General features: G+C 39.2%; 1 protein-coding gene across 1 annotated transcript in view; it reads right to left on the bottom strand.

Moving 5' to 3' along the window:
* THSD7B (thrombospondin type 1 domain containing 7B) overlaps positions 1–25,534 on the bottom strand; it is a 259,051-nt gene that overhangs the window by 98,033 nt on the left and 135,484 nt on the right.

The raw sequence follows: 25,534 nt of genomic DNA on the forward strand, positions 1-25,534 counted from the left end.
GAGCTGCCAGAAAAGCACAGCTCATTCCTGACACTGTTAATGATGTCAGGACAGGTAATAGAAGTTCTAGGTATCAATGTTAAACCAGACACCCCACTGCTGTGATCAGTTCTTGTCTAACCGCCCCAACTTCTGCACAAACAGCACAATTTTAAGCATTCAAATAATTCACCAAGTTCGCTGAGCCTATTTAGATGCTAAAATAGATCTATATATATAAGGATATATGAAATCAGGGCAAATATTTGACAGAGATTATGGAGCTTAAAGAAATTATTGACAATGGAAACATGTGAGAGGAAAGTTAAAGTAACAAATAATACAGTGAATTAGATATGTATAAGCATGGAGACAAGAAGGGGCCGAAAATAATATTTAATGTATACTCTGATAAGAGACATAACATCTAAAGGAGAGGAGGAGGAGGACCTCCTGTGACTCTTGCTACAGGCTTCAAACCTGGCTTGAGGTGAGCTGCATGAGCTGCTAAAATAAACAAAATGATAAAGCAAAAGCCCATTAGGGCATTTTAACAGATTGCAATGGGGCAGGCAGAAAGCAGCAGAGATGATGGACCCAACTCCAGTGGTTACATCAGGAACCAATCCCCTCATTTCTGCTTCCTGCAAACTTCCCAGTTTACTTAGCTTTAACTTTTAAGAGAAAAATATTTTCATATACAGGCACTTCTGGAAAGAGAATGAGAGAAATTTGTTTTCAGCGAACCTTCAGGAAAATAAAATTATTTATCCTCAGTGGTTTCAAACTACTGATTGGTTTGGCTCATATGTGGTTTATGCTGCATAAAAAATATTTCCCCTTAATCCTCAGTTCTGTCACAATGGTTTTAAATAAACTCATACCACAAAGCTATTTCTGTTATGTCAACATTTCTTTTGTTTTTTCAAGCAGGATACCCCCAGAGAGCAAATGCAGTCCATTTGCAGTCCTATGCACTGAGAAAAAAAATCAGAGTAACAAATCCCTCCTAGGCATAATGTGTGATTTCTACCATCTCTAAAGCATTTAAAATGGACACAAACATATGACTAGAACTGCTAATAATTGGACACTTCCAGATAAAGGCTTTCAAATTATAATATTCATTCCCACCAAGAGAAGAAATGCAGGATTTCCTCTTGAACTCCCACTATTCTTTCTTGTTACCACCAGTCAACCGCACCAAACTGGAATTAAACACTTGTGGCCAAACTATGGCATGACATTTTAATGCAATTCCACTGATATAAAAAGAACTGCTGCCACAAAAAAATGAAAACCCAAACACTTTCTCTTGTAATGATAACCGCGAGATCACGAATTAAAATGAAAGGTAGCCAGGTTTAAGAGGCTGAAAGAAAATAACTTTTTTTCAGGGAAGGGCTGGAATTGTTTAGCAGACTGTGTGGATGCACCTGTGAAGGTGCCAACACAACAAAGCGATTAATATGAGCAACGAAAATAGCTGCAGATGCAACTGCTTTGCTTCAAGGCTTAAGTCAAGTGTTAAATGTAGAGCTTGGGGAGCAAATTTCCCTTTCTGCTGCTACAGGGCTCTGCCAGGAGACTGAGCAAGGACTGCTAAGGGGATATGCAGTGTGACAGTCTCTGTCTCTGGCTGTGCATTCCCACCCACAAGAGCGTGTCTGCGTGCCAGCATCTCAGCATATGGCACACACAAGCATATGGGAGCTACATTCTGTAACTACATTTCTCCTAAATTGAAAGTAAATAACAGACACATCTCCTATAAACTTTTAGATGGTGAAATCAAATGTTTGCACACTGTCAGATTGCAGAGGCACTGAAGGCATCCTTGGATGATGCTACAGCATCACCAAAGCAGGGTGTCAGCATCAAACTGAGGGGACTCAGGTGCTCTCAGGTGCTTGTGCCTGACTTAAGAGCATTGGAGATGATCCTAACAAAAGGAATTGTATTGAGAATGTAAGAGTACAGGCACAGCACTGCCTCCAATAAGGAAACAACATAAATTTAATTCCTCTTAAGTAAAAATCCAATTACAGACAGCCTCTGTAATCATGTTCATTTACCTAAGTTACAATCAATTCTCCTTTAAAAATGCATTCCAACAGATTCCAAAGGGTAAAAAGCTAAAGATTGAGAGTATCAACTATGAAACAGTAAAATTATATTGCACCATGGCACTTTCAATTTGAGAAAAGTAAATTAGTGTTTTCAAAACTCTGGAATTAAATGTCATTAGAACATCTGAAAACCATGACTGATAATTCCAGGAAGGTACACTCAGGCCAAACACTAAAACTAAAGCTATGCAGTAGGGCAAATGAAATGACTGGAATCAGTACAGGAACAATAGGATGAGCTATGAGGCTAGACAAGAGCCTTAATGCCAAGAGGTGTAGGCAAAATAAGGTCATAATCTTCCCTGTCTTCAAATTCTAAGAATTGTTGAAAAATCAAAGCCAGCATGTAAAGTCAAAGCAGTTATTTTAATATAGCTGTTTGCCCTCTTGTTCAGAAAAAGCCTCACTTCTGTTGCATAATTATTCTTGGTATCCCTCAATGTAATGAGATAACACATCATTGCTTACACATATCACTACTGGTAAGTGAAAAAGAAGTTAAGGGATAATATATTAGAAAACTAAAGAATAAAATACCATAAGGGTCTATACCTGCTTACTATAAGTATAGTCCCATAACTCGTGATGACCTCATTTATTTTCTATATTGATGCTCCTTCATACTTACAACAAGTTTCTTCAGAATCCCAGGTGGAACATTTACACTATTATTTGTATGTTAATGCAATCCCTAATTATAGCAGGTCAGAATCAGACAGAATAGAAGACATAAGGCTCTGCTGAGACTCAGGTTGAAGTTTAAAGTCCTGATTCTGTAAGGACATAAAAATACACTTAACTCCATCCCTGTGGCAGCCCCTCTGGATGGCAGCACTCCCTGCCATGAAGTGTGTCCAAAGTCTGGACTTACAGAAACACACCATAAGATAACCATTAAAAGTAAGTCTGAGGAAAAGAACAAATGATGCCAGCAAGGACATCACAGACACAAATCTCGTACAAATAACTGAGGAAGAGCTGGGACAACTAGTTATTCAGCAGGCAAACTGTCTCTGAGGTCACTAGTTTCCCATCCTGTAATTATTAATGATATTGACAGAAGTGCTAAAGGGCTGACAAATGCCACCACGCAAACAGAGCACTGAATAAACACAGATCCCAACCAACCAGCTCTATAAACAAACAAGGGGAGCCTGAGATGAGCTTGGGATGCAATAAAGATGGTAAATACCAACTGAAAGATAAAGGAAAGCAACTGAAATTATTTGCATGAAAAGGGGTCGGGGAAGAAATGGGCAGAAAAGTCAGGCACAGAGCATCAGCATGGAGAAGAGATTGTAATGGGAAAGGGGAGAAGTTTGGGATAGAATTAGAAGGGAGGGAAAAACAGCAGGCAAAACTGTGAACATCCTTCTCAAGCTAAAGGTCCATGTTGTGGCTGCTCTTTAGGCTGGTTTCTCTCTGCAGCCTTTCCACAGTAAGATGTGCATGGGGTTAATGTAGGCACAGAAGCCTCAGAAGGAGTTCCAGCTGCAGCTGAGGGCCAGCATGGTGAGAGGGCACCTCCAGCACTATTTAATGCCTTCAGTTGGACTCACCTCTGTTCCATCTAAAATAACTCCTCAGAGCGCAATTTTAATTTGATACTCATGGATGGGGTGATCAATTATTTGGTTTGGAAGACAGGATCTGAACTGCTGTAAGGGCTGATCTGCACATGTCAATTTTGCCAAGCTGTGTGACTTGAGGTTGTATTTTTCCTCATCTGTGAACCACTGTTTGAGGAGGAGCAGGAGAGAAGTACATTGCTGTAAAGCCCATTCCTCCTCCCACCCACACACTGAATGCAGAACACAGGATTGATAAATTAATGCTGAGCACTATTTTTATACAAGTGTTTTCATATTCTAAGTGGTTCAGACTCTGCCTGGCTAGGAAGACAAAATAATATGAGTTTTTAATGTTTCAAATTTACTTTGTCCAGAGAATAGCTGCAATCTGAGTGCTTCCACATTATGCAATCAGTCTAAAGAATCTTTCACAATTTTTCCCTTTTCCCCCGAACATTATTATAGGTTTTGAATTGCTTTTATTTTCATTTTCTATTAAAAAGAAAATCAATGGAAGTGCATTAGATGATTAATGATAGAAATTATGCTTTCAGAGAACATAAAATACAAAAACATGTTAATTTTTTTCCTCTTTCTGTGGCCCACAATTACCAAAATTACTCAAGTTCAATTTCTTTGTAGCACCTATCATCAAGTTATATTTAAGATGAATTATTTATTGCACAACTTGAAAATAAGACTAAGTCATCCTGCTATAAATACATGCATTGAGATGACAGTAAATACAGAGAATCAAATATGCCAAATAACACGAGAGAGAGAAAATGGAAAACAAACACAACATTACAGTATTTCTAGTAACTCAAGTTGGAAAATTACTCAGCTGATTAAGCAAGCACTGACTTCCCCTGCAGTGAAGCACAGACACTAAATCCAGAACAACACTAACACACCCACATATTCACAGCTGCTCCAACATTAGATTTAAAATATGATGGTCCAAGGTAACACCTCAAGACTTGAGTCCACCTTTCCTCCTCAGCTCCCCATTCCCCAGCTCTGGCTCTTCCCATTTTGGTATTCCAAACTCACACTGTTCTTGCCCCCTTGCTCAGGACCAGCAGCTAAAGCTACTGGGACACACACAGGCCCTTCAACAGCTTTTCAACTCATCCTAATCTACATTCATCTCATGGAAAGTGCTCTCAAAGTTTTCTGAAATACCAGTGGATTTTGTATATATGGTCCTGCATAAAACTTTCCACTCTAACTATCACTTTTCTACTGTAAAAAAATAGATAAGAATACTAAATGCATTGAGGTCTGAAGTCTGGCTACCCATCTCCAGCCTAAAACTGATAATGTAACTGAAATTACTTTGACTGAAACTAATAAAAACACATACTCAAATAATTCATGTTATCTAAATTAAGTATCTTTCAGCCATCATACAATATTGTTCACCTCATGAGAGAAAAATAAAGATACTGGACTTGAGATTCAAGGGTCAGCACAGTGTAAGTACAGTAAAGACACTGTGCTTAGAATAAAGGTAACAGAGGCAGTGAGAATGTGAAAGAGAATGTGAAAAATTTCCCTCCCACAGCCTAGAAAAATGAAATGTTTCAGAGTTTTCGGGAGATTTACCCAGTGGGAAAACTAAGTATGCAGACTGGAATCCCAGGAAGAGCAGAGTCACACCCTGATGCGTGGGAGTACCATACATATGTACCTAATATGTAAATTATCCATCCAGAATGGCTTTTCCTACTTTTTCCCCAACATTCCTACTGTGCAGGGGGAAAAGCATTTTTTCCGAAACCCTATGTCAGGGAATCCATTCGTCATCAGGCAAAAAAAACCAAAAAGAAGAAAAAACCAAAAAAGACACTCAAATCCCCCAGGAGAGACAAATAGTCCAAGAAGGCTGTATTTCTAAACTGGGTATACAAAAGACCCTGATTTCCCTAAGTATTAGGAGTGGCATTTCCCCTGGTTCATGCTAAATGAACTCTGTGTGTGAATGAAGCAGATCCAATAGCTTTGCCTCTTAAAAATAATTTTAAAAAATTACACCCATCTTCCTTCAGGTTTGCTGCTCAGGCCATTCTCACTGCCAGCACATTCCTTTTTACTTCTCTTTTGAAGCTAACAGATCTAAAGGGACTATCTGTTTTTTCCTTCTCATCTCTTAAAAACAAGGCAGAAGATCAGAGAAGATGCAAAGGGACTTATCTTACAGGACTTTGTGGTTTTCATGCAATGATCTTCTCTTCCTTTCTTATGGGCAGAAAAAACAGAAACATTTCTTATTTGGCTGCTGCTACTCATCTTAAATTTTCACTAAGTTGTCATACTTGGAGGAGCTATAAAGCAGATTGCATTTCTGTTGAAACAATGGGAAAACTCACAGTTATTTCAACAGGAAAACAACAGATCCTATTATATTTTCTTTTTAATGGTTATTCTATGAATAAAGCATTTGTTTGCAAGCATTTGTTTCTAAAGAAATTACACAATCCAAACACTGATCACAATAGGATTATTCATGTATAGCAAATGCAACATTTGGACACAGAAAGTTCTCTATTATGATTCCTTTACCATTGGTACATATAATAGAATTGATGGTTTACTTAATTGAAAAAAGCAATCAAATGCAAAAAAAAAAAAAATTAATACAATAGAACATAAATTGCACCAGACCTAGAAATAGTTTCCACCCTGCTGAAAGATTATTAGGATTAGTAATCTTCATTCCAGGCAACCACAGCCTGGGACACTGCACTATGCAGCATTTTCTTTTATTACAGTCTTTCCAGTACAAATCATTTTAATCTTGGCTATAATAAATCACCAGTTAGACTCTCAGCTTATACCCTCTTTTCACCTGTGAAGTTTTGTTCATCTTTGTTGGAGCTCAGAGCAGTTTCTCCCATAAAATTGCTCTCTGTGTGAATCTCTCTTGATGCAGAAGGTTTTTGCCAACTGTCATTACAAGATCAGAGGTTCAAATTGAGGAGCACTTAAAGCAGGGGAAGGTCATCTTTGGAAATTAAATTGGAATAAAATTTTGTAGAAGTGGAGGTGGCTATTCACACTGTGCCACTGCAACAACAGCACACCCACATTTACCTCACATGCTCATTTGAGAGTGGCTGGGCCACAAGGATTTATCATCAGCTTCCACCTCCTGTAAGAGCAGAAATTCCCCTCACAGCCCTGTCCACACACAGCAGCAGCAGCAGGGGCTGTGCTCCCCTCTGGAGAGGCAGGACCCAGCCAGGGAAGGCATCACTGAGGAGCACACCCAGACCTGAGGCTGCCTCAGTGGAACATCTGACTCTTCCTTCCCTGAAGAGGGAACAAATTTTATCTCCAATCATGCCCAGCACTACCATGACCCTTAAAAACAAGGGAACATAAGCAGAAGGACTTCCAAAATTTCCCAAAGTGGTAATTATTTCTTCCATTTTAGTATAAGTTATTCAGGAAACAAAATTCAATGCAAAACCAGCTGAATACTTTGAAAATCCATCAAGATTCACATCACATTTCCTTTTCAGAAGCGAGAACTGATATTTGGAATTTTAACTGTGTATTTCAAAGAAACAGTAAATAGCAGCTTTTTAATTCATCAGAAGCCCAGAGGAAAGAGAACTTTCCATACAAATGTGCTGTACTTGGGAGAACAACTCTTGCTGTTGCTATAATGAAAGTATAAATACAGCATAGCAGGAATTCATAGTAATTTGTTTCTATGAGCAAGTTTGACATGGCACAGGCAAATAAATTCAGACTGTACAGCGACACAGAAGTGAGACATTCTCTGAGCTACTGCACTGGCATTTTGCCTTTCCTCCATCATTCACTGCATCAGACCTTTGTCTCAATTTCTCTCTAAACCTTTGTCTTGTCCTGTCAGAAGGCCCACGCTCCAGGGTTATATCTTATCAGTTAATTAACTTTTAGAATGGAAACGCAGCAAAAATGACTATATAAACTTTTGCTCATATATATCAAAGCCAGTGTCAACCAGTGTGGTTCCTGTGTACCTAATCCAGGAGACTTATAATAAAAATCTCATCTTCCATTTACAGCCTGAGGCAGTAGTAGGTCTTGCAGAGAGAAATGCGAAGTGATGAGGTTTAGTAGAGCAATAACGTTGCTCAACAGTTTAAATATTGGTCTAGCTACTGAACTTTATGCCAGGAGGTTCTGGCATTACATTATTAAATGCCAATATTTCATCCACGGTCCTCACCTACTCAGAATAATGCATAATTCATTTCAGAAAAAAAAAAAATCTTGCCATTTAAGATATTTTTTCTTCCCCCACCACCCCCCCATAAAAACCCCTTGACTGCAACACTACTTTTCAACTGATCAAGGCAGCAGCACTAATGGGGAAGTATGGAGATTGTGTATGTGTATAATATATAGGTTCCTCACTGCAAATTAATGAACAATTTAGCAACAACATACTAGAAGCAATGAAAACCACTGCCTTTATTCAGGCCTATAAGGTTGGTGTCAACGAGGAATAAGAGAAACATTGATTAAGCTGGAAAGTTTGAATCAACAAATAAGGAAGAGGAAGATCCTCAGAGGCAAATTTGATTTCTATTTTACTGACTCTTCAGCTCACATCAGCAGATCTCACTACTGTGTACTAAAAAAAAAATGGGGTAAGAAGGAATTGAACAAGAGCCCGTTTTTGAAAATAATTTTGCCCACAGTTCAAAATTTCAGTGAAAAACCCAGCAGTGGAAAGGAAGAAACACAGAAAAAGAATAAAGAATCTGAATGGGAACTGGAGCCTGACAGGCTGGGAGCATCCAGCAGTCCCTTGCTCAACTCCAAGCACACTTCTTCCACCCAGAGACGATCACACTCTCGAGCTCCTGACTCCTGTCCTTCCAGAAAAGTTGTATGATCTGGCATTAAGATATATAGATACACCTCTTATAATTTACTGCCATTCTTGATTTTTTAAATTTATTTTTTAAGGGCATTGAGAAATAGGTTTATTAAGATGCTTTCTAAAGAAAGTTTCACCAAGACCAGTTTTTGAAAGTCAAGAAAACTTATCATTTTGTTTCAATAAAATGCAAGAGAACACACTGCAAGATTACCATATCAGTACTTTTGATTTACTCACCTTTTCAACATGAAGACAGGCAATTCCCATATATAACTTTATTCCAAAGCTGTGACCTTGACTTTACCAAAAGTTCAGTCGTATGGGTATTAGTTTTGAGGCAAGATGAAGGAAGAAAGGAGTTCTCCCAGATAAGATAATAAACTGTCAGCTGTAGTTTATGAAATACAACTGTTTCAAATAGATGATCTGATTTAATATATGATGACTGTCAATTCAAAATTATGACTCAGTCATTACGTAGCATGGTGACTACAGAGCCTGAATTACTTTTTTGTCTCATAAAGCATTTGGTGTGTGAACTAAAGACATCCTCACAGCCTTCTATGTAAGGTTCCAAAGTAAAAGAATAATCCTAAATTAAATTAAATACCATATATTTAATGAGTATGGTTAACACATACAAATTTGAACTTTGTCTAAAGGTACAGAAAAGGTATCAAAAGTACTGTTGGTAGAGTTACTGATTACATCAAGATGAAAAAAAGCTTTTCTCTAGTTATTGAAAATCATAAAGGAATGCATAAAATGGCTATTTTAACTATTAACCAGCTGTCCTAGGTACTCATACAACTGTAAAAATACAGTGACATTTCAAAAAACCTCACCCCAAACCCCATTATCTCCTGGGAGTGATGAGAACTGTGCACTTGTATAAACTACATACACAGGATGTAATCTTTTTCTCTGCTCAACTTAGTAAATGCAATTTTTCCTAATAAAAGGAAAAAAAAATGAGCTACCAACACTGATGTCTCTATCAAGAAATGAGAAGTCTTGATGAAATTCCCATGTTTTCCAATACAGTAAAAACACAAAAAAACCCCTGAGATTCATATGGTGCTTTGAACAGATTCTTGTATCCTACCTTGTGCCACATAACAACAGCTTGTTTCACATTGTTATATAAAATTATTCTAAAAAACATAAGTGTTCACTGGAAGTAAGGACATGGGTTACATCGAAGTTAAAAGATGTAAGATTGGTTCTCTCATAGCGAAAGAATGAGCAAAGATTGTGAAGAAATGAGGAAACGTTTAACTCTCTAATGTTTCAAATGCTTATCTACCTTTCTATTGTATATGTTTAAAATGCAGTTTAATACACTTTCCATTATAGCTACAGTGTGAGTCTTCAGCACCAACCTCAAACAAACACATTATATAGAATCACCTCCCAAAATCAAATTATTCTTTATCAACCAAAAATCCCCTGCACCTACAAAAACACTGAATAAACAGCAGTCACCTGCTACCAGTATTAAACAACTCTTCTCAGAGTAACTTACAGGAGGAAATAAAAAGATGGGACCTGATTTCTGTGCCCCACAAGGCTGCATAATGTACCCACACTGTGAAATACAGGGGCAGTGCCAGGTGAGACACCTAAATCCCTCTCCCAAACTGTGACGGCTCCTCCATCATCTTCACATCACAGTTCATCTCAGATAAGGTGTCACAATATGAATATATTTCATTAAAAACAGACTGAAAATTTTTACACATTTTATCACACTAACATGTATTTTGGGGTGAAACCCTGTTGCAGCCAATATTTAACAGGTGAATTCACATGACTAGAATAGTAACATAAGGGGGTACAGCACTTCTGAAAGGGCATGTAAATGATGGTGGAAAGTATTTTACCTATACATTTTACATAATTTCCATCTTTGAAACAGTTTATAGAGAATGACTGGTAAAATTTGGTGTGTCAGGGTGGAGACAGAGTAAATTTCCCTCAGCACAGAATGTAAGCCATGAGCAGGAACCAGCTGGGATGGGCAGGTAGACAAACACATTCATATAAACATATTTGCATTAGAACTAAGTAAGGCATGCTGGAAAGCTGGGCTGCCAGGGAAAACTGAAGGAAGGTGCAGCTCAGAAAAAAAAGAGAAAAACCAAAGTGAAAGCTCTCCTATGATAGAATGGGCACAACCACAATGGGGATAATCTGGAATATGAGAGATCAGCTGAGCTCAGCCAAAAGTTATTCACTGCCCTTGGGACCACAACAACAACAACAACAAAGGTGAAAATTAGGTCACATTCCCATGGATTAGCAGAAGGCTGCAGCACAAACATGCAAAATCAGTATTAGCAATGAGCATTAAAGGTAACAAAGGATCCTCCTGCAAATGTTCTGGAAAAAGCCAGACACCCTCTACTGTGCCACCCACCCCTGGAAACCTGGCCCAGGCTCTCAGCACCCTTCCCAGGCCAGGACAGCTGCACTCCTGGGAGTGGATTTCCTCACAGGGAAAGGGCTATCAAGGATACACCAGCTACTCCAAAAGTGTCTGCTCTAATGAATCCTGGCTCTAGCATACTCAGAGGAACTGATCTCAACACGTCAGAGGTGAACATCAGCTTATTTTTGATTTGCACAAAAACATTGGAACAAATAATCATCCAAAAGGGACAGCTATACCAAAAAAAAAAGAAAAAATTAAATACGTCAACTTTCTCTCTGTACTAGGTTGATGGACACAGTGAAACAAAAAGAACAATGACCTTATTTTAGAATAGTTTGCTTCCTTGAGGACAAAAATCCTAAAAATGCTCAGCACCGTGAATCCCAAATGACATCCTTAGTAATTAAATTATATTGCACCAAAAAGCACATGCCTTCAGGAGTTTGATTTAGATGTGCACACTCTAACCAGGAGTAACTGGGTATGCAAAGATTGGGTGGAGTTGACATAAAAACACATAGAATGCTTGGCACTAAAGAAAACCTCTGAAATGGAATACAGCCTTTTGCTTTATGATAATCTCTGACTATTCACCACTGTTTTATTACTGAATTTTGTTATTGTATCTGAATACAATTTGATTTTATGAGATCTTAAATATTACCTTTATAAACATTTCATGGGATGTTGACTCTCTATCTGCAAATTGCTTATTTGCTTATTGTATCTGTTCATTGATGCCACTGCAATAGCTTATTTTTGCATTAGCTTCTTTGTTGAGTCTAGTTTATCTTCTGAGCAAACCCTGAGATGAAATTTTTAATAAGAAATCCTAAAAAAAAAAAGATATAACTGTAAATGGTAAAGACATTTTCCCTTATGGTGTTCTGTTTGCAGCATAATTCAATCAGGGTGTTTATGCCAGTTAACTGAGATTTCAAGAAAGTATTTTGTTTATCATTTAATCAATATGATTTGAGCAACCCAGAAAGATTTTTTAATAGTAAGCTAAATTCTGTTCACTCCTCCTGCAACTTTACCCAAGTTTCAGACTTCTGCTCAATACTTTCCACACATCATTTCTTTTGCCTCTGCCATTCTGACTGTGCAAACTCAACAGCAATAAAAACCTGTGGCTGAATTCCATCTACAGAACACATTAACTCGTTTGCAAGTAATGGAAGATGACGATGACTGCACTGGGAGAAAATACAACAGGATCATTGGGCTCCCCTCATCAACTTATTTGACAGCTGTACTCGTGTACCCATCACTTATTCCACTGCAAGCCTGAACATTTACATTCCACAAAGCATATAATCAAATTTTATTCAAATACAGCCCAAGAACTAAGTGTATTTAACTTCTGGAAACACATTAGGTGATTATTTCATTCATAGTAAAAATGTAATACTTGCAAAACCACAGAACCAACTGCAAATTGCTAATATGTTTCATTATTATTAAGTCTGCCTCTTGGAAACACCAGCAATTAGGGTCAAATGAAACTCCATAATCCTGCTAAATTTCTTTCATGGTTGCCTCCAGTATTTACAGTTACTTGTGAAATTCATCTAACAAGGAAAGGCATCTTTGAAAAGCTTCAGATAAGACAATTTGAGCAGACACATTTTGCCCTGTTTCTCATCAAAGTATTTAAAATTACAAAGTTTATGCTTTTATATCAGATTTGCAGAGTATTAACATTTAAATAAGCTTTAAAAAGGGGCCAGATATATAATCTAAACCCAAAAATTAATATAAAAACAGCCATCTTCCTATAAACGCTACAATTAATCATTGTGATGAACAGAGAGCAAGCAATCCATCTAACCATGCCATAGAGCTGATGCAGCTCTTCTTTTCACACATCACACAAGTTAATTATAATGAGCAGATGTGCTTAGATTACAGGAAAATTTGTGCTCCACGAAACCAGGCACTGAAGGTATGTATTTATCTATGAAGCACAAATTTGTCCCTGTGTGTTTGGAGGTTTGCTCACATGCAGCTACATCAGCAATGTGGCTTGCACAAAACCCATCCAATCCCACAGGACTGAGTTCAGCACTGCTTTTTATGTGCTCCTCTAAGTAAACATTGCAAAAAGGTTGTGAAAAAGCACCTACTGGTCAAAGCAACTCGTCACCAACAGGGCAGTTCTGATCTATCCTGATGAATTGTGAAGGCTGAGCTAGAACAGAGACTGGACAGAGCTAAAGGATAAAGTAGGGATTTATTAGAAGGCCTCCGTGGATCCACCTCGGGCAGCACAAGAGCCCAGCCAGGGCTGCACCCAAGATGAACCAAAATGGTCACAAAATGGACGATCAGTCACGAGGTCTCACACTTTGATCAGTTCTGCTCCATTAGCCTATTGGAGTTATATGTCCAATTACAGCTTTAGCTTATGAAGTCCCATCCTTCTTGTTTTTCTCTCTTCAGCCCACGTTGTTTATGCTCTTGGGTCTGAAATTTGAATCATTTGTCCTTGGTCCCCAGCTAGAGAAGGAATTGTTTTGTCTCCCTACTCTGCGAAGAGAGCACACCGTCCCCTAATATGAAGCTCAGAAGTACACACTAAAGCAGTACAGAATCTGAAAAATATAAAAGCTAAAACCTGAGTCATCAGTCCCACAAATTCTCCACTGTGCCCTGACCAGTGAATGTCTGTGACCACATCCTGTGTTCTTGGGCTAAAATGCAACAGAAGAGATAATCGCCCAAATGCCCTGAAGAGTTCATGTCTGCAGTAGCTGCTCACTTCTGCAGGCCTATTTATGCTTGATTTTCTCAAATGCTGTTAAGTGCCTATTATGAAGCTGCCCTCCAGGAGCACAAGGAATAAATAAGTGGCTGCAAAGGCCCGTGGTCAGCGAGGGCAGTGGCTGGGGAAGGCCACTGGAGCTGGAGTGCTGCCCGGCACGTCCCGCATCCCCCGAGGATGCGCTGATCTCCTTCACCCTGAATTAAACACAGGCTGAAGTAGATGGCCTTGGACAAGCCTATCACATTTTAATAGCTTGGTAAGATCTCCTCATACTGCATTCCTTGAGTTCAGGCACTTCCTCTGCATACACAAAGACTGGGATAAAAACTTAGATACAGAAAGTTGATATCTAAAAGACAGTAGGAAAGATATAACTTCAATCACCTTGGGGCACATCAAAGAAAACAAATATACGATTGCAGGGCAGAAACTCCAGTGAACTGTCAAAAAGAAACAATAGTACTGACCTGAATTGATCACAAAAGCGGTAAAAAGTAACATTTGCTACAAGGCTTCACATCCAAGATCCAAATTTAACACTACAAAATACTCTGCTTCAGGAGAACTCTATCAAATACCAGAATATATTATTCAAAACTTTCCTTATTTCACAAAGCCAATATCAGCAATCCTTTAATAAATGATGCAAGCACCTGGTAAAACCAGCAGCTGCCAGCAAAAAAATTGACTTTAGAAAAATCTTTGTTAGAAGGTGACATATTTTTCATTACTATCTATTGCCATCAAGGTATAGAGATGGCTTTTTCTTCTGTAGTAATTTTATTCCAGGGGAATTCCAATTTTTCGGATGAAGTTTCACTTGATTTATTAAAAATAAAGAAAACGGAATCTTCTCCTGAGTCTCTTCAGAACCAAATTGATGACAATAAGGGAAGTGGAGAAGGGTTGTTTCCAAGAGGAAAAATGTTTGGAAGTATTACTCCTGCAATCATCAGACTCGGTTTAGAAAGTGCTAAACATACCACTCAGAATTTTTAATATTTCTGAACATATTTAGAAACTGTGCCAGCAGAAAGGAGCACCACTGGACATCCAAAGCAAATGTAATATCAACCAGTTCACAGACACCTGCTGTATTCTCACAAGTGCCAGCACTTCATAAGCATCCCTGTCACTTCCAGTTACTGTTCTGTCACTTTAGTGCACCTGTTTGAAAGACAGATGCTGGGAATTTTGAAAGACAGTTTGATTCAAGGTTATTCATTTATTCTGAAATTGAAAACTCATGTCTAAAACCTCTACTGCAGACATAAAGCAATTGGAGTAACATTAATATACAAATTCAGAGTCAACAAACATGACATCAGGATTCCTTTTACACCTTTGTGGCATGACACTTCAAAAAATCTTGTGCTTGAAGATTTATAGTAAATCATATTGATGAGCCCTGACATTTAGGATTCTAATATTCACAGTGAGTATTAGTTCTTAATCATTGAAAGAAACTTTACTCAATAATTTCCACCAAGAAGTGCTTTCTAAGTAATGCAGAAAAAGGGAAAATGCAAACTGAAACTTTTCTCACGTTCCTCTGAAGGAAATTCCCCAGACAGGTCAAACCTCAGGAGTCTGACAATGAGCAATATATGCTATAAATCAAACTCTGCATTCCTTTCAACATCCCTATTTTCCTTCCACCAACAGCTGGGTTTGTTTGTTGATTTGCTTTTCTGTTTGCTGGTTTGGGTTTTTGTTCAGGGTTTTTTGGAGGGGAAGTTGTTTACTTGTTTGGGTTTGTTGTTTTGTTTTTTTCCCAGGAGGTAAGAGGGGGAAGTCAAAACAATTGACAGAGTCCTTGAATGTTTCATTGATTTAAACAGGATCAACATTTCAACCCAGTATTGCCTATATCTCAAATTAAACCCCTTTGGTTCTACCATACAGTAAGAATAAACAACTGGTCTTCATTCCTCCAATTAATGGCTCTGGAATGTCTCACAAGCTGATAATCCACTTGACTGAGACCATTACGGACAAGAAAGAGGTTATTTGGCTAAAAACTGTGAAAGTAACATCTCTAGTGTTTTCCTGACAACTAATAGTATAAAAGCTTTTTAATAAACTTGCTTATTTTTGGTAATGCTTCAAGATTTTCTATTTAAAATGTCGATTTGAAAAAAAGTTCTCCTTAAGGCCATTTTCAAGAGAACCTGGATCTTATCCTGCTCAGTTCAGATGAATTTTTAACAATTTCCCTATGAACCACAGCGGCTTTGGCATGAATTGTCTTTGGAGTTGTAAACAGCACAACTGTGACATACAGGAAATTAAAATTTTATAAAAGCAAAAGTAGATCTAAATCAGTACTGAATGAGCCTGCCTCCACATGGAGAGGTGAACAAGAGGGATGTGAAAGAGTTATATAAAATAACAAAAAAGGAGACCAACCAGGACACAAATGCCTCAAGAACAAAGGATAATTCAATTAAATTGAAAATCATCAAGAAATCAGAATAGTTTGCTCACTGCAGGGTTACTCCATTGAACTGAGGTATGCCAGACACACTCAGGGGCCAAAACCAGCAACTAAAATGAGCTCACTTAAAATATTAAGGATTAGAAACCTTCATGTTTCAGGCTCTAAGTGAAGAAAACAGAGTTTTAGGATGAAATGGCTCCTGTATTTCTAAAAGAGCACACAGAAGACTGAGTGAACAGGTCTGCTTACAACCCACCCATGGCAGAAGAGATTGCTGTTCTAGTCTGTAACATCCTCTGCACAAGCCATGATGTGTCACCACCAGGCCTACTGCTCACAGAATACAAATTTCTCAGGATTTGTGTGCAAAGTCTAAATCAACTGCTCATAACTAGGATTTTAAATCACTGGAAGCTAGTGGTAAAAACAAGTCATAATTGAGAGGGCCTGTCTCCAGTTTGAGGGAGAGATTGCTCTTCATTATGTCTCTCATTATGCCTTTCATCCTCCTGAGTAAGTCTCAGCACAGTTTGGATCTCCTTGGACCTCTTTCATCTACTATACTCTGTTTAATGACAATCCATCATTTAAAAAAGGACCCCAAAAACGACTTTTGCCAACGATAGTTGCTTAGATCATACAGACTCCACACTAGATAAAAGAAATCTTGGGAGGACCAAAGAGAGCTGAACTTAATCAGAGGGATGAAAGACAAAATGAAAATCTATCTACCCTTACATTTAAAAAAGGAGTTTCCTTCAGATAAGACGATCTCAACTCTCTCCCTCTGTGCCTGTTAAATATGGTGTGAGCACTGTCAGATCCTGTGGGACTTTCATGACTGAGATGCTCCAGCAATTCCTGTAAATTGTACACATTTGTATGGTGCTGTCTGAGGTGACCGGGCCACTTCCTATTGATCTAAAACCCTTTTTCCCCCGTTCTTTCCTCCTTCCTCCTAATCAAGGCAGAAATACACAGCCTGGCAAGCTTTGATGTCCCTCTGCTTTACTTCTCATTATTTTGATCTTTTAACAATCCCTCTATTGGTACATGCCCTTAGTGTACATTTTCAGGGTTTGTGCCTTCTGGCTTCAAAAGACTGTTCTACTTGATTAAGGCTTTTTATTCCTTTCCCCCAGAAAACAAATGCTCTGTGTGGCACTAAGAGGCTGATATTTGTTTTGTTTTTCAGATAGGAACAGTATATAGCTAAGCTAGAGAGCCTGCTCGTTCCCTTCTGCAGAGTGGAATATACTGTCCTGGTTTTGAAGGAAATCAAATACATGTAATTTATCTGACGCAGTCTTCATCATCTTTATTTTACGGAAAGTCTATAGATCATTGAGTTGCCTTTGGATAAAATGCTGCACTGTAGATTGCTGTCAGGACAAATTCTCTAAGAGTCTCCTCAATTTTTATGTTGCTGGCATAAGGCTACAGTGACAGAAATGACTCAGAGTCTCTCCTGCTATTAGTTCGCGTCTATAAAGTAATGTCTTGCCAATTCTCCCCCTGCCTATGAAATACTCTTAGAGCAGCTGTACCTGAGGTGGAAGCTGGGCAGATCCAGGCTGAAATATAGTTTTAAGTGTCCTCTGATGCCTGCTGACATCCCCCATTAAAAACAGGAGGGCAGTCCACCATCACTCTTCCGTGAATAACCTGTCACTGGCAAACCAGTATCAATCTTTCTTCCCCTTGTCCTATCAACTCACACCCAAAGAAAGAAAAATTGATCTAGGGGAACATATTACCTGGAAGATCAGTGGGATGTAATACAATATGAGGACAAATTTCCATGTCCCACTGCAGTGCCCAGCTGCAGATTCCAGCCACGCACATTAGCATAGACACCTCTGCTACAGCATCAGGTTTTAAGAAATTGGCCCAGGACGATTTCTATGAAAACAGGTGATTTTATTTCTCATAAATTAAACTACAGGAATATCAAAGGCAGCCAAAATGCTCAGAGAGATTGGTCCACTATACCTCACATAGCCTCATCTGTACCCTCACCTCCCCTCCCCTCCTGCTCCCAGCCAATTCTCATGCTACAAAACTGAAATTAATCCCATGGAAAATTTCTCTGGGAGAGGATATCTTCCTCATTCCACTGGTGCAGGGAAGGCTAAGAATGCATACATATATGCATGCATAATATTAGTATGGCATTTTGTCTTCTCAATTTTTCCTTGCTCTCCCCTTTGTGAAACACTGACACACATTTCTGCATGAAGCAAATCTATTATCAAATCTACAGCTAAAAACAGATCAAAGCTTATATGTAAACTGACAGAAATCTGACACAAGCAATCTGGACTTATGTAATTCCACATCCATACTGCAGAGATCATTCTCTCCATCTCCTGTGTGCAGATATACACAGCTCACTGAGAATGAAGATTAGTTTTAAATGCAAAACCAAGGATAAAGTTTCATTAAGCTCAAGAGATTTTAATTTGTTCAGTGCTATTCACCAGAGGAAGACTCCTAAATACTTAATTTCTTTCTGTTAATGAAATTTGGATATTTTGAAAAAAAAAAGGTTTCTAATCTATTCTGACTCTATTGGCAAACCAGGAATTGGAATTACTCAAGAGAAAATTCTGGTGTTTTTACCTGACCTCAATTGTTATTACTTATAGTGGCAAAAGGTGTTATGGAACAAAAATAAAAGGGAGGATTGCCTATAAAATAGATTCTGTTTTATGCAACAGAAGAATAAATTTCAGGAACTTGGAGATGCGAAGGAAAATGTAAGCAAACCAGAATTTTATGATGGGTGTTTTTTCACCACAGGATAATGCCAGATATAAGTCTGAATTCCAGAATTTCCTCTACAGTACTGCTGCCCACCTTTCTACAGTGCAAGTGCTGCATTTGACATTTTTTTCTTTAACAAAAATTTCACTTTTCTGATTTCAGAGCATGCTCAAATTATCCAACATGTATTTCTGGTCTGTGCTTCAAAGTACTCACGATTTGCAGTTACCCAGATGTGTTACAGATGTGCTCTCTAGTTCATCATCCACACTGTTAGTGACAGCACTGATGGCAGTCCAGGGTGCGTGTGCCCCGTGGGAAGCTGTCAGGATCTGATCAGAAGCCATCTGAAACAGCCTTCCTGACTGACAGCAAATAGCTGATAACACAGCTTGGATTAGGTTTTTTCAGCCAGTTGCACAACCACCTCACCCTGCATTTCTCTAGGTCATACTTTGGTACTGCACATGGGACGGTTTCACGTGGGACTGGACTTGATGTCTTCCTGAAGTTAAGGAATATTATCTGTGCTGCTTTTCACTTACCTTACTGCCTGACCTCCAGCCCACTGCCTTGTCAAGGAAAGAACTCAGATTATCAAAAAACAAGAACAGTGAATCAATTCTGGTTTGGCTGTTTCTTAACCCCTCGTACTGTCCGTATGTTTTTAAGCTAAAAATTGAATTATCAGCAAGAAGAGGAAAATAATGCAACACATCTTTGTGAATTTGCAATATGATGTACAGGAATTATATTTGTAAAGTGTTGGTGAAGCCCTGGGCAGGCATGGCTGATAAACAGACCAAGGCTCTTCATTCTGGAAAGGTAATCTCCTTCCTGAGCCTCAGAGTCATCCTAGACAAACTCTGCTTCATGTTCTTTTCAAATGTATCACAAACAAGACTCAGCTCCTGACTGGTAATTATTTTTCCCCTCAATTATTTGTTCCCAATGCCACCAGCCTCCAGGCAGGTGTCTTCTAGACCAGGACTCTAGCTGGGACCACTCAAGTTCAGCTCTGTTTGTGTCTCTGTAACCCCTGTTACAACCTAGACCAGAACCACCAAGAAAAACACTGACCAACAAATGAACACATCCCTCGGATTAAGGCTCAAGGTGCCATTGTCCTACCTGCCCTACCTGCTCCCTAATACTGGAGGGAGCTGCTGATGACAGGTAAGCTGCTGTCAGCTGGACAGATTGACACAGGACTGCACCAAGAGTCCTGCCCAAAAAACATCACCAGCAAACTGAAGCAGTTGAGTCTCCGCCACGTTTACTGTCATAATTGCATTCCTTGTAAACTTCAGGTTATCACATTGCCTTCAGCCTGTAAATTGTCACAAGATTCTAATATGTACCTCCTGCAATTGGTAATTCTGTGCAAAAGCATTCTGCAACTCAAATCACATTGATGTGTTCATTTAGCTAATCAGCAGTTATATTAACTATCTACAAAACAGAAAATAAGAACTGTTGGGTGACTTATCTTATAAGCAAAAAAAAAAAAATAGTAACTGATGCTTTTTTGATGGCACATCTCATTATAAAGAGGTTACCATAAAATAATTGCAGGAGAAACAACAAGAGTATATATGGCCATTATACCGAGTTACTGGTGGATAACACAGCAGATAATACAGCTAAAGGATGCCTGTTTGAAATATTTCTGTAGATACAATCTTAACAGGCTATATCTAAACTCATCCTTTCATCTTGCTTAATATGATGCATTAACTTGGTCACTATTAGACTTGTGATCACAGTACTGCCTATGTTTTATACAAGACTTCACTGGAACTATCACTGTATTTAGACACACTCAGGAAACTTAGGTAACAGATTGTTACCATTTTTTTCTTATGATTTTTTTCTCTTGGTCTGAATCAGCCTAAAACCAGTCTTGTCTGCAATGTCCCTACAGCTATCAGAAAGCTCCAGAGCAAGAGCCAGAAACCTGCAATGAAGGAGACAGAAATCTTAAATTGCCCAAGTCTGGTGCTGCCTGCATCCCACGTTTTCACTGTCAATTCATATATCAACTTTTCAACTGTAACAGATTATATTTAACACTAACCATCTTAGCAAAATCCACATGGTGTGAATTTACAACCCAGCTAAAGCAGGAAAGGAAATACATCCTGTGTGGTCTGACAGTAGAGCAACCAAAAGAAATACACGCCAGAGATGCTCAATGGGGCTGTCCACGATTGATCCAACCTGTGAACTCCAGTGAGTGAGGGAGAGTTCTGTTCTCCAAAGCTAAGGAATCGCTTCTTATTGCTGCATTGGTGAGTGTGCATTGTTGTTTTCCTGTACATAAATCAATAAACTATCTCTAAAAATATTTCCTGCTCTGTGTCACAGCATTTCTGTATTCTTGAGATGGGGAGCTACAGCTCTGAGAAGGACTTACTGTCTCATTAACAGGGGGAAATATGGTCAAACACTCCAAATGAATCAAAGCAAAGTGGCAGGAGCAGGAGAAATAAGACATGGCATTTTCCATTGCTGCAGCTTCTCTTTGCTTTGGGAAAGTAACTCGTTTTTTCATAATCATGTTGTCAGTGTATTTCCAGAACCAGTTTTTAAAGCAGAGTCTCATTAGACCCATCTGGTCTTTAATACGTGTCTGTTTACATCACCAATGGTGTTTGAAGCAACCTTCAAAGACACTTGCTTAAAACAGGCTTTCCATCCACTAATTAAACCTGAACAATCCCTTGTAATGAGCAACACATTTTTTCCCAAAAACTGTGTGTGTCCCAGGTAGCTCTTTATGTCAGCACGGAAAGGAGAGGTCATTCCTGAAGGATCCTCCATCACAAATATCCAAAACAAGGGAATTCACCAAACAGCACCTGATGAAGCAGCAACTCTCATGAAACCATGGAATGGTCTGAACTGGAAACCATCCAGCTCATCTCACTCCACCCCTGCCATGGGCAAGGACACCTTCCACTATTCCAGGGTTGATCCCTGAACACTTCAGAGATGGAGACATCCACAGCTTCTCTGGGCATCCTGTGCCAGGGCCCAACCACTCTCAAAGGTAAGACTTCCTTCCAACTCTACTTTTTGTCAGTTCAAAGCCATTCCCCCTTGCTCTATCACTCCACGCCCTCTCCAGCTCTCTTGAAACCCCTTTAGGGCACTGTAAGGGGCTCCAACATCTCCCTGGAGCCTTCTCTTCTCCAGGCTGAACAATCCCAGCTCTCAGCCTGCCTTCATAGCAGAGATTCTTGAGTTTTCTGAGCATCTCTGTGATTTCCCCTGGATCTGCTCCAGCAGGTCTACATCCTTCTCATGTCAAGGACCCCAGAGCTGGATGCAGAGTTCCAAGTGGGGTCTCAGAGCGGGGCAGAGGGGCAAAATCCCCTCCCTCATCTGCTGCCCACAGTGCTTTGGATGCAGCCCAGGGCAAGGTTGGGTGTTCTGGGCTTCAGGTGCACATTGCCATCTCTGAGCTTCTCATCAACCAACAGTCCCAAGTCCTTCCTCCTGCTCCCAATCCATGCTTCACCCAGCCTGTATTTCTGCTTGGGATTGCCCCCACCCTGTGCAGGACCTTTTCTCACAATCTTGACACCTCCTAGTAAATTAGTCCCTGGTGGAGGCAAATGACAGCTGTACAGCGACACAAAAGCTTGCAGAGATCCTCATTTACTGACAGTAATGTTGTCTTATGTAACCATCAAGCAACATCCTCACTCTGTTTTATTTGAGTGCCCTGTCTTGGAGGCTTTTTGCCAATCATGCCTCAAATAAGTTTAAATAACAGCTATATTTATTAGTTCTAAAGGCTACCTTTCTCTTTCCTACGGCATTGCTTGCTGAATAAGTTAGTCCATCGAAGCTGACATAAAAAATGAAAGGCTATTGTAATTAGTGTAATACCTTTCCAAGATAAAACCATAAAAAACTGCAGCTTCAGACAGCTGTCATCTCCTTGGCTATTCTGCTTATTATTCACAGAAAAACTCTGATATCTTCTGCATATTATGCAGTACGTTTACATGCAATTTCAGTGAAAATGCTCATGGAACAGGATCTCTAAGTGTCTATCTCAGAATCTAGCCAAGAGAAAGAACAGAGCTTGAAAGTAATTTTAAACCTCATTTTCCATCAGTACACTCATTGTCCTAAATAGGTACACATATACACATACTTTTTTTTCTTTAGAAATAATTTATATGAACTCAATGTTCTTATATAATTGGCTAGATATGACAGTCACTGAAAACTAAAATCCTCTTTTTTATATGACAGGGTATGGAGAGAAAAAAAATCTAAAAAAAGGATGCTCCAAGGAACAGTGAGACTGATTATCTTCAGAAGTAAAAGGGTAATTGCTGTCACACAGCAAAAAAGGAACCAGCCAAATTCATATGAATACTCTTTGGACAAGAAGCACTTACTGGCTAAAGATGCTGTACTTTATGTAATGCAATTGCTGTGTGGAGTGGTGGTGATACCTCGAATGCAAGCTCATTCACAGGATGCCTGAATATTGCAGGAAGGCAGCAACTATCTCTTACACCTGGGATTCTTCCAGTGATGGCCCAGACTCCCCTGAAAACACCCACAGACTCACAGTATCATACAAGGTAATTTAGGACAGAAGGGGCCTCTGAGGATCCAGTGCCTGCTCTAAGCAGGGTCTACCTCCAAGTTAGAAAGGGCTGCTCAAGACCTTTTTTTGCTGAGTGTTCAGTATCTCCAAGCTATCTACAGTCTCTCTGGGCAACTTGGGAGTTTCTCTCACTCCAGCCTGTGACTTGTCTTCTGTTAATCCACTGTGCATCTCTGGGAAGTGTGGTTCCATCTCATCTGTGAACTCCAGACACTCTTCCAGGTTGAACAAACCCAAATCCCCAGCCTCACCTCACATGGTAATTCAAAAATATGTCCAAAGCCCCCTTGCAGTGAAGAAAGACAAGATCAGAAGTCCTCCAGTGTTGAGGTTTACAAGCTGAGGAGCCCCTGCAAGGCATGCAAGCAAACATCTCCCCTGCCTAAAGGGCTGCTCCCTGACAACACAGAGCACCCTCTGCACTCTCCTGAGGAGCTCAAGTACCAGCAAGGAGAGGTATTAACAAAACCTTTATGAGACTTTCCCTTACTAAACTTCTACAGATAAGATACAGAACTACTGAAAACCCAGCAGCTTCTTTTCCAGACAAAGTATGGTCAGAGTTAACAGCTGGATTTCAGCTGCCTTGTCTGTGGAGATCACTCCTCCTGTTCATACAAAATATCTTTAAAAATCTTCCATGGGTCTCATCTGAGATCTCCTTTTCCTGAGACCTCACTCATCTTTAATAATACCCAGCAGAGTGGTTCTATCACTATATGTAATTATGAAAACCAAAGCTGTTACAAAAGCCACAGTTAATTACAAAAAAGTGAACGTGGCACTGAAACTATTTTTGCTTAAACTCACCCAGGTAGGTTTTTCACAATTACCCTAGAACAGCACATAGCCTAGGTAATTACTGGAGGGCTCTCCACACAGTAAAAGTAAGTGTGATACTCTTCTATTATACCTCTAATTCTGTCAGAGTAAGATGAACACAAAGTTCATGCACCTACTAGAACATAAAGATTACCACCCCTTCACACAGACTGAACAGTACAATTTACAGATTTGAAAACCTTGTGGAAAGGTTTGTGGTCAAAACCTAGTTAAAGATATTTACTCCTTTGAGTTTTAGTTTAAAACACATTTCTTCTTTCAGATACATCCCACATACTGTCAGGGCTTTTCTTTCTTCTCCTTTGTTTCCAAATTATATAAGAAATTCATTTCATCTTTAAAGAATAGCTTCTACCTTTGTGAAGGAGTAAATTATTATGTCAAGTTTCCTCAGTTAGCATACCTGTATAGCAATTTTTTTTTCAATAAAAATAATCTTTTGTTAAAAGTTTCATTGTATTTTCCAGGAGACTGATAACAACCACATCTCCAGCCACCTGCAGGCACCACTACAGACTGGTGCATACTCTGAACATTCTTCTCAACACTTCTGTTCAGACAATGGGACCACTAATTTCTAAGTGCCTAATTATGCCAAGGGCAGGAGCCCAAAGACTTTACCCATGCTGAACTTCTTCAAAAGTCTTAATGAAAATCAGGCCTCAGGCAAATCATTAGTAAAATTCAAAATCATGAGGAAATTATCCTTTCCATTTTTAGCATAAAGAATGGATTGCTTCATAAAAGCCTATAGATAATTCATTTAAAGCTCACACACTTCAGCTTTAGGCAGAAAAGCAGGTTAAGATATTTGAACATCAAGCATAGATCTTCTCCTATACTCCCAGCTATTGTGTTAGTGGTACTTTAATGCCCAGAACAGCAGAACAACTCTATGATGGAAGCAGTTCCCAACACTTTATTTCATACATGTCCTAGGTTGACTATATGATGCTTTTATCCCCAATTGTCATGTTCTGTTTATGCTGAATAATAAGTTTTGCACCTTTAAGACTCGTTCCAGAGAGTGAAGCGGGGAGGGAAGAAGCTGCAGTTTGTTTTCATACACCGCACTCACTCCTCC

This window comes from Geospiza fortis, unplaced genomic scaffold (assembly GCF_000277835.1).
Source record: "Geospiza fortis unplaced genomic scaffold, GeoFor_1.0 scaffold112, whole genome shotgun sequence".
Taxonomy (NCBI): Eukaryota; Metazoa; Chordata; class Aves; order Passeriformes; family Thraupidae; genus Geospiza; species Geospiza fortis.